Source organism: Kogia breviceps, chromosome 4 (assembly GCF_026419965.1).
Source record: "Kogia breviceps isolate mKogBre1 chromosome 4, mKogBre1 haplotype 1, whole genome shotgun sequence".
In the NCBI taxonomy this organism is placed as follows: Eukaryota; Metazoa; Chordata; class Mammalia; order Artiodactyla; family Physeteridae; genus Kogia; species Kogia breviceps.
This window is the reverse complement of record NC_081313.1, coordinates 147,886,288-147,902,388: the sequence shown is the minus strand read 5'-3', so window position 1 is coordinate 147,902,388 and position 16,101 is coordinate 147,886,288. Positions and strand designations below refer to the sequence as shown.

The 16,101-nt window shown below is 40.7% G+C and overlaps 1 long non-coding RNA gene and 2 pseudogenes across 1 annotated transcript in view; 1 reads left to right on the top strand and 2 right to left on the bottom strand.

The window, feature by feature from the left end:
• The window catches only part of LOC131755514 (RNA/RNP complex-1-interacting phosphatase-like), a 248,669-nt pseudogene that overhangs the window by 188,618 nt on the left and 43,950 nt on the right, over positions 1 to 16,101 (bottom strand).
• Positions 10,070 to 16,101, bottom strand: part of LOC136794079 (uncharacterized) — a 43,943-nt gene continuing 37,911 nt past the window's right edge. The window contains exon 5 of the long non-coding RNA XR_010840361.1: positions 10,070 to 10,714. This is a non-coding gene — a long non-coding RNA (uncharacterized lncRNA). The remainder of the gene's footprint in view (positions 10,715 to 16,101) is intronic.
• On the top strand, positions 11,944 to 15,336 carry LOC131755437 (UDP-N-acetylglucosamine--peptide N-acetylglucosaminyltransferase 110 kDa subunit pseudogene; annotated as a pseudogene).

The window sequence follows — 16,101 nt, the reverse complement described above, 5'->3', positions numbered from 1 at the left end:
CTTTTAAATGTCCCTTTCAAGGTTGGCTCCACTCAACACTGAGTATAGGAAATCTTCCCATCAGGCAGAAACACCAGCTGCCCAATGATTGACCAAGAAATTAACACACTAATGAATAAACGATGCTAATTTATTTCTATCCCTGTCAACAGGAAACAGCACACACTCTGTGTCAATGGTATGTCCTCTTTCCCACTTCTCTAAATGGTGAATTATGTTTTTTCCTTTATTGCTTTATATCATGTGTGGCAGGCATGATGGGAAATGGCTACCAATGGTTCTGTTATTGATTTCTACCTTCATTTCACTGTGGCTAAAGAAGATACTTTGTATGATTTCCATTTCTTAAAAATGTATTGGTACTTGTATTGTGGCCTAACATATGGTCTATCCTGGAGAATGTTCCATGTGTACTTGAGAAAAATGTGTATCCTTCTGTTGTTGAGTGGAGTGATCTATATATGGCTGTTAGGTTTAGTTGGTTAAATGTGTTATTCAGTCCCCCTACCTCTCTACTGATCTTCTGTCTAGATGTGTTATCCATTATTGAAAGCAAGGTATTGATCTCCAACTATTATTTTAGAGCTATCTAGTTCTTCCTTCAATTCTGTCAATGTTTGCTTCACATATTTGGGGGTTGTTTGGTACATATATGTTTATAGTTGTTATATCTTCTTGATAGATTGAACTTGTTATCAACGTACAGTGGCCTCCTTATCCTCTTGTGATAGTTTTTGATTTAAAGTTTCTTTTGTGTGATATTAACATAGCCATCCCAGATCTGTCTTCCTTCCTTCCTTCCTTCCTTCCTTCTTTCCTTTCTCTCTCTCTCTTTCTTTCTTTCTTTTTTGTTACTATTTGCATGGGATATTTTATTCTATGCTTTAACTTTCAACCAACTTGTGTCTTTAGAAATCAAGCGAGTTTTTTGTGGACAGCATATACTTGGATTATGGTTGTTTTTAAACTCCTTTCTGCCAATGTTTATCTTTTTATTGGAGAGCTTAATCCACTTACTTTTTCAAAACTTACTGATGAGGAAGAACTTAATTCTTTCTGTTTCCTGCTTGTTTTCTGTATGTCATATGCATTTTTTGCCCCTCATTTACTCCATGACCGACTTCTGTGCTTAGCCGATTTTCTTGTAGTGAACTCTTGATTCCCTTTTCATTTCTTTTTGCATATAGTCTATTGATATTTTCTTTGTGGTTATCAAGAAGATTACATTTACCATTCTAAAGTTAAAACAATATAATTTGAATTGAAACCAATTTCAATAGCACACAGAAACTCTGTTGCTCTACAGTTCCATTTCTCCTCTTTACATTATTGTTGTCAAAAAATACACCTTTATACTTTGTGAGCCCAATAACATGGGTTTATGATTATTTTATGCATTTGTTTTCTCAATCATGTAAGAAATAAAAAGTAGAGTTACAAGCCAGTAACACAATACTGGCTTTAGTGTTTGCCCATGTATTTATCTTTACTGGAGATTTCTATTTCTTTATACAGCTTCGAGTTGCTGTCTAATGTCCTTTCATTTCAACCTGAAGGTTCCATTGAGCATTTCTCCTAGGGCAGTGGTAGGAAGTTGTAAAACAACCGTCCTCAGCTTCTGTTCATCCGGGAATATGTTAATTTCTCCCTAAGTTTTGAAACCAGTTTGACCAAATATAGAATTCTTGGTGGACAGCTTTTCTCTTTCAGCACTTTAATATGTCTGGCCTTTTGCTTCTGTGGTTTCAGATAGGAAATTAGCAATTAATCTTTTTGAGGATCCCTGTTTTGCAACAAATTTCCTTTTTCTTTCTCCTCTGGGAGAAAAGATTCTTTCTCTGTCTTTTGGCTTCTGAGAGTGTGATGATACTGTTTCTTGTTGTGGGGTTCTTTGAGTTTCTCTTTGTCCTGAAATCAGCCAAAGATTTCCAGTAACCAAACACATACTGAACCAGGGAAGAGGCAATTTGAAAATGGCAGGAAAGCTTTGTGGCATTTTTATTTTCCCTTGCCCCATCCACTGTTAGTGTAGTGATGGTCTTAAAGTGGTGGAGTCTTAATGCAATGACAGTCTTAAAATAGCAGCAGACCATTCCTAGTATGGGACCCTCAATCCTGCTTCCGGAGGGAGCAGAAGAGACCGTACTCTCAGATTATTATGTGTATCTGTTCTCACCTGTCTGGGAGCTACCTGAAGGACTGACACAAGATGCTTATCTCTGTCTTACCTAACTTGGAACACAGTCTGGAAAAGCAGCGGTCATTGCTCAAAAAAAGTGCAAGGTGAACTAACAAAGCACAGATGGCTGGGGCAGAAGACTGTGCATTGAAATACAATAGACCACATAAGATCCAGGAGCAAAAGTTGGGGGAGATTCTTTGGGAAATTAGAACATACAAGAAGTACACATGTGTCCAGAGAGATTAAGAAAGCCACATGCATACTCAAGATAAGAGGCATGTTCTGAAAACACCAGAGGAGTCTCTAAGCTTTTACCATGGGCTGAGCCCTGAACTCAATGCAGGTCAGCTAAATGTTGAAGAAGTGATCCAGCAATCTGCACAATGGGAAGAGGTGTGTGCTTTTGAGTGTGCATGTGGATGTGCTTGTGTATATTTGTTTTTGTTTGTTTTAGGTGCAGGAATTCAAGGAAATCTCTGTCAAAACATTAGCTAAGCATGAACGAAAGGAACAGAGACTTCAGTGCCTACATACGATAAGGAATTCAATCATTGCAAAAATAGTTTGGAAAGGTCTCTAAACAAACAGACTACTACAGACTTCAACAATCAAAAGCCCAGAAAACCCTGGGAAAGTGGGAGAATCTGATTTCCATAGACACCACATTATAATATTTGAAAGGCAAATTTTCAACCAAAAAAATCACAAGGTATACAAAGACATGGAATGTATGGTCCATTGAAGAAAACAAATTAATTGATGAAACCATCCCTAAGGAAGCCCAGACTTTTCTGCATTGCATATTCTTGCCTCCTTTGTCATAGATTCATTGACCATAAGTGCATGGGTTTCTTTCTGGGCTCTCTATTCTGTTCCAGTGATCAATGTTTTTGTGCCAGTACCATACTGTTTTGATTACTGTAGGTTTGTAGCACAGTCTGAAGCCAGGGAGCATGATTCCTCCAGTTGTGTTCTTCTTTCTCAAGACTGTTTTAGCTATTCAGGATCTTTTGTGTTTCCATACAAAGTTTAAAATTATTTGTTCTAGGTCTGTGGAAAATGCCCTTGATATTTTGATACAGACTGCATTGAATCCATAGATTTCCTTGGGTATGATGGTTATTTTAACAATATTAATTCTTCCAATCTGTGACCATGGTATATCTTTCCAGCTGTTAGTGTCATCTTTAATTTCTTTTATCAGTGTCGTATAGTTTCCTGGGTACAGGTCTTTTACCTCCTTAGCCAGGTTTATTCTTATGTATTTTATTCTTCTGCATGCAATTGTAAATGGGATTGTTTCCTTAATTTCTCTTTCTCATAGTTCACCGTTAGTGTATAGAAATACAGTAGATTTCTATATATTAATTTTGTATCCTGCAAATTTACCAAGTTCGTTTTTGAGCTCTAATAGTTTTTTGATGGTGTCTTTAGGATTTTTATGTATCATGCCATCTGCAAACAGTGACAGTTTTACTTTTTCCTTTTCATTTTGGAGTCCTTTAATTTATTTATTTATTTTTGTCTGATTCCGGTGGCTAGGACTTCCAAAGCTACGTTCAATAAAAGTGGTGGTGAAAAAAAAAAAAAAGTGGTGAGAGTGGGCATCCTTGACTTGTTCCTGATCTTAGGGGAAATGCTTTCAGCTTTTCACCATTGAGTATGTTAGCTATGGGCTTATCATATATGGCCTTTATTATGTTGAGGTATGTTCCCTCTATGCCCACTTTCTGGAGAGTTTTTACCATGAATGGATATGGAATTTTTTTTCAAAAGCATTTTCTGCATCTATTGAGATGATCATATGGTTTTCAGTCTTCCATTTGTTACTGTGATGATAAGAGACCTAAGACAGCTACACAGGCTAAGTGACCTTTCCTTCCCTGAATGGGTAGGTATCCTTGTTCTACCTTCTAATTGAGTTAGTATCTAAGTAAAGAACTGCCAGGTGTCATTTAGTTCACACTACACTGCTGTGGCAATATAGAAATGAATTTGCCTAAATCATTTGGCTTTTCTAAATTATAGTAAATGAATATACTGAATGAATACTTCAACTTAAGGCAATGTTCTTAAAAACATATTAATGTAGGCACTTCAGCGAAGAATTGAAAACTAAACAAAAAATTCAGGTAAAGGTTGAAATAAAAGTACACTCAGTTGTATCCAGTTTCCTCTTGTAAATCTCTCTTTTTAATTTGTTTTTTATCTGTTTTGATTTTGTTTTTTTTTTGGTTTTTTTGCGTTACATGGGCATCTCGATGTTGTGGCCTCTCCTGTGGCAGAGCACAGGCTCCAGACGCACAGGCTCAGTGGCCATGGCTCACAGGTCCAGCCGCTCCACGGCATGTGGGATCTTCCTGGACCAGGACACAAACCCATGTCCTCTGCGTCGGCAGGCAGACTCGCAACCAGTGCACCACCAGGGAAGCCCTCTCTTTTTAATTTGAGTGGACAGTCAATTGAGAATATCTGACTTGGGGCTAAGGAAATCTAAGTCTTCTTGGCCACACTGTATTCTCTTATGTCATTTAATAAAGACAGCAGTTGGGTTGCTGAAAAAATAGTGTGAAAAATGAATCCCTCACATCCAAAGGGCAGCTCTTGAAAATATGTGGATTGTTGTGGTTGTTTTGCTCTTCTGCCCTCAGAAGTTCTAATCTTAACCTTAGCCCCTCATGGAGAGAGACTTTTTAAACCAGTTCCCACATTACTCTTTATGTGACTGATGAAAAGAGAAACCCAACACTTTTCCTGTGCTTTCAACCAGTTATCTTCTTCAAAAATCTGTTTGGATTGTTTTCCCTTAATCTTGCCTGGCAAGGGACTTATGGGAAGGTTCGTATTGTTTGAAAGTTTGGTGCCAGTATCTGCAAAGAAAGAAGAAAGTAAAGAAGGAAAGATGTGTTTATCAAACACATCCCAATAGTGAAGGTGTGAAAGCACCTTTTGAAAAAGTTCACCTGTCAGAGTTTAGCTGTATTATTACATTTTCTTTCATTCATTGAAAATAAATAATTATCAGTGAATCCTTTCTAGATTTTCTAGTTTCCCAAAGTTCCCTGTATTCACATTCTAAGAGGAAAAATGGTATTTTACGTCACTGCTCTCCACCTTATATTATTTATAATCACTCCTCATGACCTCTTCCTTCAAAGAAACGTGATCCTGAGAAGTGTCCTTCGTTTGTCTTTGTGGAATAAGTGATGGGCATTCATCCTGGAGACCTGTGAGATGTTTAAAATGTGGCATAATGAAACTAGGATAGAGAGTTCTGGAAAGATCTGGAAAGATGGCTGGTAGAGTGTGGCCAGACGTGGGAGAAGAGAGACGTACAGAGAGAGGGAGAGGAAATTTTTAGAGGGAGAAAATTAAACAAATAAGTAAATAAGTTTTGTTGTGTGGTGTGGGATGCAAGCCTTTCTCTCCCCCTTTCCTTCACAATCTCTTTGTTAAAGACTGTGTTTTTCAGTAGTTTAGCTAAGATAGGATTTGCCGTTTTGTTTGGATACTGAGAATGGACCCATGGAAACAGTTACGTTTGGGTTATCTCTGACTATCTTTAATGAAGAACATAAATGTTGGCCACACTATCTATGCACATGCTATCACCATGCCTTTTTTGTGCTCTGTTCCTATATCTGAGTCCTCTTCTTTCTTTAAGGTCAATCTCAAATCTCATCTGAAAGGTACATTTATTGATAGATTCAACCCATAATGAACTGTCCCTTCTTTGTCCTCCTTAGGCTCTGATTATTTGTAAGAACTCATTTTTGAACTTAGAAACTGTCCAATATGATATATTACTTATTTCCTCAGCATATGTTATATCCTCAACACAGTTATAAGCTTTTGTGGGTCTGGGATCATACATTTTGTAATTTTTCTCAGTACTTAACACTTACTTTGATAAAAAGCGCATTCATTCATCTAAGCATCATTTATTGAGTGTTAATTAAATATCTCAACTCAGTAAATATTGTTTGAATGAATGCATACGTGAATGAGGGAGTCTGCAATAGGTAGCCTAATGGAACCGCCCAATGTGAAAAAAACAAAAACATAAACACAAAAGCAAGCCAAAAAGTGGACCAGGACTTTCTGTAAACTATCCTGCTTTTTGTTGGATGATGCCATGAAAATCAAGATGCTCCTGAAAGGTCTTAATAGCTGACCAAGAATAGGAAACAATTGAAATTCTCTCAGGCTTATTCAACCCTATCACTGGACACATTTATACCTCTCAGGAATGTTATTCAAAGAAGAGATTAATCAAGCTTTGATAGATGACTTGATAAACCTCTAAATATGTAAATCTTCATTTCCTCCTAGGTTTTCTCTATTTTGGGTTTCCAAAAGATTTAAATAAACCACAGGATAATTAAAAATTCGACATTATCTTTCTTCCCTTCACGTTTTTTGATGGTAAACACCTTTTTATTTTCTCCATAGTGCTGCCCAGTTTCCACCAGTACAGTTCTGAAGTGAATTTTGCTCTGGATGGTGGGATATATAAGATGTAAATGAATTGTTTGTATATGTTTTAGAATTCTTCAAAAGGGCCTGGCCATGGAAATGCATTGACTATTACTTAAATAACTCAAGTAACTTCCTCAGAATTATTATTCTATTCTGGTTAGGATACTATCGGCTCTGGTTTGTTAAAATTTCCCTTCAGAGTGGTTTTAATTTTCTTTCTGATAGGGTCCTAGGATTTATTGCCACAGCCATCCTGCATCTGTTTTTCTTTGAATTACTCTCCTTGCAGTTTCTGATCCATACAGGGCCCTACAGGTTAGTGACAAGCTGGCCATCACAACTCTGGGAAGGACAGGCCTACTTTTCAGAGGTGTTGATGTTTTCTGTACCTGAAGGGTTTAAAGAGATATCAGTCTTCCTCACCACCTCCCTTGGCCCTCTTAATGGACTAAGCAGTTCCTCATGAACTTTCTGTAGGATATCTGTACCAACTTCTCAATATTGTTCCTTCCTCAGTCTAAATTCCTGGCCTCAAGGTAATGTGAGATTTCTAGCTCCAGCCCCTATTTACATAAGGCCTATACTAAGGAACAGAACCCATAGACATCAGTCCGCTCTTATTTCTCTAGATTTAAGTTCTCTGTTACTTTCTGAAACATGCAGGTGTTCCTTTCTTTCTTTTAATCTCAGCTATGTGCTTTTCACTTTTTCAAAATTCACCCAGAGTTTACGTGTGTCTCCAGTAAGAGTACATTAAATTGAGCTTAGTCTGCTATTCTACTGGCATATTAGAGATCCAAATAATTTGCTACTTAACTGGATTCAATTACCTGTATATTTCAGGCATCTGAAACTCACCATGTTCCCAATTTCCCTCCTTATTGTTAGTAATTTTCTTGGGAATCTGGATGACATTAAATGGAATAAAGTTCGTGAGTGGCCCAGGAATGCCTGACAGTTTGTTTGTCAGAGTGGCCAGGGAAAGTGAAGCAAGGAAGAAAACCAAATGCAAAACCGAATCACATTATGATGGCTGAGTTTAGTCCCAAGATTCCATGCAGAGCTGTGTGTAGAGCTGGGTTGGGTTATAAATTATGCCAGAGCTCTAGGTGGGGCTGACACCATCTCGTGCCAAGCTCTCAGTTCTGGGCTAATGTCATCTCTGGTCCGCTCTATGGAGTGGAAGCTTTGGAGAAATGGCCAATGTGTTCCACGGTGTAGGAAGAGGGAAACTGGGAACATGACTTTCTAAATTGTGGTTAGTAATTCTAAATTACTAACCACTGTAAATGTGCCTTGAACTGTGTTTTTTTGTTTGTTTGTTTTGTTTTGTTTTGTTTTGTTTTTTGCGGTACATGGGCCTCTCACCTCTGTGGCCTCTCCCGTTGTGGAGCACAGGCTCCGGACGCGCAGGCTCAGTGGCCACGGCTCACGGGCCCAGCCGCTCCGCGGCATGTTGGATCCTCCCGGACCGGGGCACGAACCCGTGTCCCCTGCATCGGCAGGCGGACTCGCAACCACTGCACCACCAGGGAAGCCCTTGAACTGTGTTTTTTAATTTGACCAGTCAGATCAATGACTTTCCTTTTGAATGAAATGCTGCTATGTATATGAGCAGGAAAACAAAACTGGTGTAAGGAATAGATAGCTAGTGGGAAGCAGCCGCATAGCATGGGGAGATCAGCTGGGTGCTTTGTGACCACCTAGAGGGGTGGGATGGGGAGGGTGGGAGGGAGGGAGATGCAAGAGGGAAGAGATATGGGGACATATGTATACGTATAACTGATTTACTTTGTTATAAAGCAGAAACTATCACACCATTGTAAAGCAATTATACTCCAATAAAGATGTTTAAAAAACTGGTAGAAAGAGATAGAGAGACTGGGAGTCTTATTTTCCCACCAATTAACTTTTCCTCTGACCATGCATGACCTTCCCTTTGAGTCTCCTAGACCTTGTGGATGATCGCAACCCCTTGGGTTGGGTGATGGCAACCCCATCTTCGCTAGAACCTCTGTAGTTAACTTTGATTTTTCCCACTCTGTCTATCCATCCCATGTGTGCAGTCAGACATTTGATCTTGGACTTTTACTGACAAAATATGCTTGAATGTAAGCATTTCTTTTCACTCCCACTGCTACTGCTATTGTCACTGCCTTAACTAGGGCTTTATCTTTAAGTTCTTTATATAAATATATAAATGTCTATATATAAATAAAATACACAAATAAATAAAATATAATATTATTTCTGATGGTTTTAAAGTCTTTTCTTGATAAAGACTTTTCCTGATAAAGATACACAGTATCTTATATAAATATTTTTGTATTATCTGTTCTTTTCTTAAAATTTTTGTCATATGATTCTATCTCTTGGTATGTCTAGAACTTTTTGATTGAAGGCTGTCTATTTTATTTGGCATTTTTTGTTTTTCTCAGTGGAAACGTTGTTTTGCTTCAAACTATTTTATTTTACCTGGCAGTAACAAATCTTCAAATTACAATTTTTTAAATGCTTTCAAATATCAATACTATAGGTGTCACAAAATCTAGAAAAATTACATTTAAAAATTAACTACCGGGCTTCCCTGGTGGCGCAGTGATTGAGAGTCCGCCTGCCGATGCAGGGGACACGGGTTCGTGCCCCAGTCTGAGAAGATCCCACAGGCTGCGGAGCGGCTGGGCCCGTGAGCCGTGGCCGCTGAGCCTGCGCATCTGGAGCCTGTGCTCTGCAACGGGAGAGGCCACAACAGTGAGAGGCCCGCGTACCGCACAAAACAAAAAAAAGTTAACTACTGCCAGATGTGTCTGTATAAAACTTTTCCCCACTCTTTTAGCTATAAATTCTTTTTTTTTTTTTTCCTTTTTGTGATATGCGGGACTCTCACAGTTGTGGCCTCTCCCGCCGCGGAGCACAGGCTCTGAACGCGCAGGCTCAGTGGCCGTGGCTCACGGGCCCAGCCGCTCCGCGGCATGTGGGATCTTCCCAGACCGGGGCACGAACCCGTGTCCCCTGCATCGGCAGGCGGATTCCCAACCACTGCGCCACCAGGGAAGCCCTAGCTATAAATTCTTTTACTGCCTCCTCATATGACAATTTATGTATTTTAGAAATAAAATTTTAAGAAATAAACTTTGTAGTTTATAGACATAGATTACTTTTAACATGGTTGATTAGAATTTTCTTTTAGTTATTAATAGTTTAGAAAAGTTTATTTCAGCTTCACAATTTATTATTGTTAATGTCACATTAATTTTCATTGTTAACTTTGAGAAAATCTCTATGGATTACTTCCTCATAAATATTTACTATTATAAATGCATTACTGACTTCAGTACTGCTATAGGTTTGTGCATTACAGGAATTCTGATAAAATACTCATTCACACCATTCCATTACACACATTACTGATGGAGTCTATTCTTGTATTTATTTAATTATTTATGGCTGTGTTGGATCTTGGTTGCTGTGTGCGGGCTTTCTCTAGTTGCAGTGAGTGGGGGCTACTCTTTGTTGTGGTGCACAGGCTTCTCACTGAGGTGGCTTCTCTTGTTGCAGAGCACGCGCTCTAGGCATTCAGGCTTCAGTAATTGTGGCTCACAGGCTCAGTAGTTGTGGCTCACGGGCTCTAGAGCGCAGGCTCTGTAGTTGTGGCGCACGGGCTTAGTTGCTCCGCGGCATGTGGGATCTTCCCGGACCAGGGCTCGAACCCGTGTCCCCTGCATTGGCAGGCGACTTCTTAACCACTGTGCCACTAGGGAAGCCCCTGGAGTATATTCTTGACAGAAGAAAATTTCCGTTTTGATGAAGCATTGATGAGAACTGAATCTTTGACTTGTCTTTCACATGCCTGATGATTGAAATAATTTTCCACAGAAAAGCTTCTGGTTTTATACTTTTCAGTTCTTTTTTTTTTTTCTTCAAATGCACATGCTTTCAGAGCTGTGAAGTGCAAGACATGGCTGTACTGTAAGGTCGTTTTTGTCCTTATGCTTCTGTGTCTTGCGCTAGTTAAGTCAGTCGAGTAGTCAGTAAGAGTACTGGAAGTTATTCCTGTAATGGGATAGTATATAGTCAATGACATATGGTGGTGTCTGAAAATCACATAATAGCCTCACTTAAAACATCTCCTTAGCCAGATTTCAAAAAAGCCTGTGGCCATTCCAGTATGATCCAACGTAGCTGAATATGATAGAAGAAAGATTGGCAAAGAAAGAGACACTGGTCTTACCTGATGGAAGTTAAAATATCTCACTTCTGACAATTTTGCAAAAACCTATAATTACATGAACTAATTTCTAGGGTTCTTCATAGGACCTAAAAAGCAACTCATAGAGTTGTGGAACAATAATAGAAGCTACTGTAATGAGAAGCCCATGCACCGCAACAAAGAGTAGCCCCCGCTCACCGCAACTAGAGAAAAGCCGCACGCAGCACTGAAGACCCAACGCAGACAAAATAAAAGTAAATAAATAGGGGCTTCCCTGGTGGCTCAGTGGTTGAGAGTCCGCCTGCAGACGCAGGGGACACGGGTTCATGCCCCGGTACTGGAAGATCCCACATGCTGAGGAGTGGCTGCGCCCATGAGCCATAGCCTCTGAGCCTGTGCATCCGCAGCCTGTGCTCCGCAACGGGAGAGGCCACAGTGGTGAGAGGCCTGCGTACCACACACAAAAAAGTAAATAAATAAATTTATTTTTAAAAAAGTAATACTCAGGTTTGAGGCATGAGAAATATGAGGAGAAATTAGCTAATGTTTTCACAAGTTTATAAATATCAAGCTCAGTCTCTAAGATTTTAGCATTATATACAATATCGGTTACTTATTACTGGTTTGGGAAGGCCAATTTAAAGTTTTCTGATCTTACTGTATTGAAATTCACGGCCCTAATGTTTTCCACATTGACTATATGAATGAAGAAAATTCAATCATCTATTTCATTTCCAACTGGACAGAAAACACAATTTTAAAAAGTGTTTGGACTACTACTGACTTTTGATTTCTTCTAAGGCAAGCGTATAGGTAATTTTTATTCCCTGAATAGGAGAAAAAATGGTGGAAGAAGGCAGGGTTAAGAATTAAGATTTCAAGACCGTGAGAGGTAGATGGCCAACCAGAGTTCCTAAGGTTCGGTGCCTGTAACTGTTGCCGCTGCTTAAGCCTGTCAAAGCAGTGGTATGGCTGCTGCCCTCGTATTTGCTCCCTCTAGAAACACTCTTGCCAGTAGTGGCGGCAGCGGGACTCAATGATCCCCTTTTCTCTCTCCCTCCAGAAGCTCCAGATGGCGTCTTCCGTGGGCAACGTGGCCGACAGCACAGAGCCAACGAAACTAACCTTCCAAGGGTTAGCTGAGTTGGCACATCAAGAATATCAGGCGGGAGATTTTGAGGCAGCTGAGAGATACTGCATGCAGCTCTGGAGACAAGAGCCAGACAATACTGATGTACTTTTATTACTTTCATCTATACACTTCCAGTGTCGAAGGCTGGACAGATCTGCCCACTTTAGTACTCTGGCAATCAAACAGAACCCTCTTCTGGCAGAAGCCTATTCGAATTTGGGGAATGTGTACAAAGAAGGAAGGCAGTTGCAGGAAGCAATTGAGCATTACCGGTATGCAGTGCATCTCAAGCCAGATTTCATCGATGGTTATATTAACCTGGCAGCCGCTTTGGTAGCAGCAGGTGACTTGGAAGGGGCAGCACAAGCTTACGTCTCTGCTCTTCAGTGCAATCCTGATTTGTACTGTGTTCTCAGTGACCTGGGGAACCTGCTCAAAGCCCTGGGTCGCTTGGAAGAAGCCAAGGCATGTTATCTGAAAGCAATTGAGACGCAACCGAACTTTGCAGTAACTTGGAGTAATCTTGGCTGTGTTTTCAATGCACAAGGGGAGATTTGGCTTGCAATTCATCACTTTGAAAAGGCTGTCACCCTTGACCCCCATTTTCTGGATGCTTATATCAATTTAGGAAATGTCTTCAAAGAGGCACGGATTTTTGACAGAGCTGTGGCAGCTTACCTTTTTGCTCTAAGCTTGAGCCCAAATCATGCAGGGGTACATGGCAACCTGGCTTATGCATACTATGAGCAAGGCCTGATAGATCTGGCAATAGACACCTACAGGCGAGCTATTGAATTGCAACCCCATTTCCCTGATGCTTACTGCAACCTAGCCAACGCTCTCAAAGAGAAGGGCAGTGGTGCCGAAGCAGAAGATTGTTATAATGCAGCTCTCGGGCTGTGCCCCACCCATGCAGACTCTCTGAATAACCTAGCCAATATCAAAAGAGAACAGGGAAACATTGAAGAGGCACTTCGCTTGTATCATAAAGCCTTAGAAGTCTTCCCAGAGTTTGCTGTTGCCCATTCAAATTTAGCAAGTGTATTGAAGCAGCAGGGACAACTGCAGGAAGCTCTGATGCATTATCAGGAGGCCATTCGAATCAGTCCTACCTTTTCTGAGGCCTACTATAATATGGGAAACACTCTAATGGAGATGCAGGATGTCCAGGGAGCCTTGCAGTGTTATATTCGTGCCATTCAGATTAACCCTGCATTTGTGGATGCCCACAGCAATCTGGCTGCCATTCACAAGGATTCATGGAATATTCCAGAAGCAATTGCTTCTTATCGCACCGCTCTGAAGCTTCAACCTGATTTACCTGACGCTTATTGTAATTTGGCTCATTGCCTGCAGCTTGTCTGTGATTGGACAGACTATGATGAGCGAATGAAGAAGTTGGTCGGCATTGTGGCTGACCAGTTAGAGAAGAACAGGTTGCCTTCCGTGCAACCTCATCATAGTATGCTGTATCCTCTTTCTCATGGCTTCAGAAAGGCTATTGCTGAGAGGCATGGGAACGCCTGCTTGGATAATATAAATGTCCTTCACAAACCACCGTATGAACATCCAAAAGACTTGCGGCTCAGTGGTGGCCGACTGCGTGTAGGATACGTGAGTTCTGACTTTGGGAATCATCCTACTTCTCATCTTATGCAGTCTATTCCAGGCATGCACAACTCTGACAAATTTGAGGTATTCTGTTATGCCCTGAGCCCAGATGATGGCACAAACTTCCGAGTGAAGGTGATGTCAGAAGCCCATCATTTCATTGATCTTTCTCAGATTCCATGCGATGGAAAAGCAGCTGATCGCATCCATCAAGATGGTATACACATCCTTGTAAATATGAATGGTTATACCAGGGGTGCTCGAAATGAACTCTTTGCTCTCAGGCCAGCTCCTATTCAGGCAATGTGGCTGGGGTACCCTGGGACTAGTGGCGCGTTTTTCATGGATTATATCATCACTGATCAGGAAACTTCACCTGCTGAAGCTGCTGAGCAGTATTCTGAGAAACTGGCTTATATGCCCCGTACTTTCTTTATTGGTGATCACGCTAACATGTTCCCTCACCTGAAGAAAAAAGCGGTCATCGATTTTAAGTCCAATGGGCACATTTATGACAATCGGATTGTGCTGAATGGCATCGACCTCAAAGCATTTCTTGATAGTCTACCAGATGTGAAAGTAGTCAAGATGAAATGTCCTGATGGAGAAGACAACACAGACAGCAGTAATACGGCTCTTAATATGCCTGTCATTTCTATGAATTCTATTGCAGAAGCAGTTATTGACATGATTAACAGAGGACAAATTCAGATAACAATTAATGGATTCAGTATTAGCAATGGACTGGCAACTCCCCAGATCAACAATAAGGCTGCCACTGGAGAGGAGGTTCCCCGTACCATTATTGTAACCACACGTTCTCAGTACGGGTTACCGGAAGATGCCATTGTGTACTGTAACTTTAATCAGTTATATAAAATTGACCCACCTACTTTGCAGATGTGGGCAAGCATTCTGAAGCGTGTTCCCAATAGTGTACTGTGGCTGTTGCATTTTCCAGCAGTAGGAGAACCTAATATTCAACGGTACGCACAAAATCTGGGCCTTCCCCAGAACCGTATCATCTTTTCACCTGTTGCTCCTAAAGAGGAACATGTTCGCAGAGGCCAGCTGGCTGATGTCTGCTTGGACACTCCACTCTGTAATGGACACACCACAGGGATGGATGTGCTTTGGGCAGGGACACCCATGGTGACTATGCCAGGAGAGACTCTCGCTTCCCGAGTTGCAGCTTCCCAGCTCACTTGTTTAGGCTGTCCTGAGCTTATTGCTAAAAATAGACAAGACTATGAAGACATAGCTGTGAAACTGGGAACTGACCTAGAATACCTGAAGAAAATTCGTGGCAAATTCTGGAAGCAGAGAATATCTAGCCCTCTGTTCAACACCAAACAATACACAATGGAACTAGAGCAGCTCTATCTACAGATGTGGGAGCATTATGCAGCTGGCAACAAACCTGATCACATGATGAAGCCTGTTGAAGTCACTGAGTCGGCCTAAATAATGACTGTGTGCATGGGAGAATTACCCCTGTACGTCAGCCTCAACGTTCTGGGGGAAAGGGAACTACTTTTTACTTCTCTGTACAACTTTTTACTTCTCTGTGCAACACCCATGTTGCACATGGGTGACAGACAATGATAAGAAATAGCACAGCCAGCCTTGCTTCCTGCATGATCATGATAGGGAGAGACACAAGAGATGCGAAGCTGCTGTTCCGCAAGGAGTCTCCAGAGAACTTTGCAGCAGCCAGGTGTTGCGTACGTCTGGGAGGTCTCATCTCCCTTGGTCTTCCATGGGATGGATGGTAAGTGTGGAAGGGAGATAGAGATTGCCCAGCCGTTTGTGATTATCAGGGATTGATCGAGTCTTCTGAATTATTATTTTTTCTTATATTTTGGGTATTGGAGCTTTTAAAAATGTTTGGTTTCAGGTATTTTTCTTCATGTGAAGTGTATATGATTCTCTTGAGATAAGGTTTTAAGCTAAAATATTCCTTGTTTTAGTTTCTGAGCTCTACAGATAAATGGGGACTTTGCTGGTGTAGTCTTTTTATAGGTTTTATAAACCACTTGAGCCTAGATCAGTGATTTTAGTGTCTGACATAATGTTTGGAACTATCGGTGCTCTGTTGGTTTCTAGATGATGGCTTAAATTCTTTTTCTGGTCCGTTTCCTTCTTCCCTTCTCCCCACGCTAAAAATTGTCCTGTAACTTGGCTAACAAAAAAACAAGTCTCATTCAAAACCTCCCAGAGTGTTTCTCTTAAACACAACGTGTGGTGCCAAATGAAGAATCTTAGGAGTGATGAGTAATTATGAAGGGCACAGTGGTGGTACTGTCACCGATGATAATAATAATGGATTTTGGGCCTAGAGTTTTGACCTGTTTCACCAGTGTTTTACCGTTGACTGCCCCTCTATGCTGCCTCCAAAAGTGACAGTGTGTGGTAAGATTTTTACTTTCATTTCTAAAGTTTGTCTTTTTTAAGTGAGTCCTGTTCTTCCTTTGTCGTTCAGCAGAA